The sequence below is a fragment of the Schistocerca piceifrons genome, chromosome 1 (genome assembly GCF_021461385.2).
Source record: "Schistocerca piceifrons isolate TAMUIC-IGC-003096 chromosome 1, iqSchPice1.1, whole genome shotgun sequence".
Lineage (NCBI taxonomy): Eukaryota > Metazoa > Arthropoda > Insecta > Orthoptera > Acrididae > Schistocerca > Schistocerca piceifrons.
In genome coordinates this window covers 274,106,975-274,108,961 of record NC_060138.1, presented here as the reverse complement: position 1 = coordinate 274,108,961, position 1,987 = coordinate 274,106,975, and the positions used below count along the sequence as shown (strand labels likewise).

Genomic DNA, 1,987 nt, shown 5'->3' with positions numbered 1-1,987 from the left:
ATTCCTTCGAAACACTGGATAATTACACCTTTGTAGAATAAAATAAAGAGTCACTCCGAACAGCTTCTGCGCCGGAACTCACGATGTCAGCTGCGAAATTCGTGCAAACGAATAAGGGATGTTAACTATGGAGGGAAATGCTGGTCGAAATTTACCCATTGCAATGGGTATGTAAGACAAGGGTGTTTTGTAACACGCGTGCATGTAGTTGTAATAAGAGTCGAAGCTATATCCACAAACTACGTATTAAATGAATGACAAATAACATATTTTATTTCCATGTTGCATAATTAATTAAAAATTGTTAGGCAGAATAACACCTAGCTTCTTAGCAACAAAAATACACACGTCAAATAAACCAAATATGCAAGCATCAAAAGCACAAAGTAATGTACGCAATCGAAACTGTTTAATAAACTAAGTGCAAGAGTGAATAAGTTCACAGAACTACTCTTTGGGTTGAATGATCGATCAAATAACTTAGGCAATGCTGCCGGGTGACAGTCATCGACGACGGCCTAGCTCTTGTTCGTGATAGTATCTATTGCATTCATCGACAGCTGGTTTGACTTAGAACGAATTATTTCGGCTTTTCCTTCGGGCCGGCCCGGGTGGCCAAGCGGTTAAAGGCGCTACAGTCTGGAATCGCTACAGCTACGGTCGCAGGTTCGAATCCTGCCTCGGGCATGGATGTGTGTGATGTCCTTAGGTTAGTTAGGTTTAAGTAGTTCTAAGTTCTAAGGGACTGCTGACCTTAGAAGTTAAGTCCCATAGTGCTCAGAGCCATTTGAACCATTTTTTTTCCTTCGGATTGGCTAGACGATGCTTTGTGTTCACAGTCTGACTGGTAATTTCATTCTCTAATGCCTGGCATTTAGCGAAGTTTGTACGTTTCCGTGGCTTGCAGTCTAATAGTATATCTCGACATTCTGTGACAAAGCTCTCGGGGAAAGCTTTTGACAATGCAGCTTTCTCCGTGATACGGACTTGCGTGCGTTTGCCAGTAGTTGAATTTATTATTTCTGTCGAACAAGCTCTTCTGAAACTGCCCCCTGATGTTACAGAGGAGACCTTAGGAGGGAGGCATGTCGTGTGCTGACTGGGGCACGTCCACCGAGAGTAATATCACATCTGCTGACAGCGCTGCTTTACCTTCACTTAGAGGCGATCCGGATATTGTTATTTTACCTACGGTGAAGGAACATGCTGCTGTATTTTTGTACAAGCAGAATTATGTTCAAAAGATGCACTGTTTACTGCCTGATTCAGCGTCTCGCAGGATCGGTGCTGACCCAACAAAAAGTGTTGAGAGAAAGACTAACAGCCTCTGCAGAAAAGTTCCTTTCCGCAGGACACCATCAAGACTCTTCGTTCTTACTGCACTGTTCTCCCTAGATTATATGTCGTCCATAAGGTCCACAAGGAAAGGGTTCCCCTTTGTCACATTGTGAGTAACGTTTCTGCTCAGACATATCCCGTAGCAAAACACCTTACTACTCTATAAGCCTTGAAGTAGTTCGATGTTAGTACCACATTAAGAACTCGACCGATTTCTTACGTTGATTAGAGGGAACGAGTTTAAATGACTATGATTTTCTAGTAATTTTTGATGTGGTGTCTCTCTGCACACTTGTTTATCTATCTGATTCCTTACGGTTGATTGACATTAGGCTCGGTACCGAAGTAACGAATCTATTTGACATGTGTTAACTTCCACATATTCAATGACCAGTACTACGAGAAGACAGACAGAGTAGCGTTGGGAAGCTCATTGTCAACTGTTATTGCCAGTTTGTTTCTGGAAGATTTCGAGAAAGGTGTCTTGGGGCCTAAGGATTTGAAACCTGCGTGTTTTTTTAAGATATGTAGACAGTTTGAGCTCATGGCAGTGAGAGTTTGAACGACTTTTCAGGACACCTGAATTCAATACATCCAAATATTTATTTCACGATGGAGGTGTAAAAGGATGGCTTCTTCCCTGCCTTGA

The 1,987-nt window shown here is 42.2% G+C and overlaps 1 non-coding gene across 1 annotated transcript; it reads left to right on the top strand.

The window, feature by feature from the left end:
* The first annotated feature begins 605 nt into the window (after positions 1-605).
* Trnas-gga lies at positions 606-687 on the top strand. The gene is given in 2 exon segments: positions 606-645; positions 653-687. It is a non-coding gene; the product is annotated as a tRNA-Ser (tRNA).
* Positions 688-1,987: the final 1,300 nt, after the last annotated feature.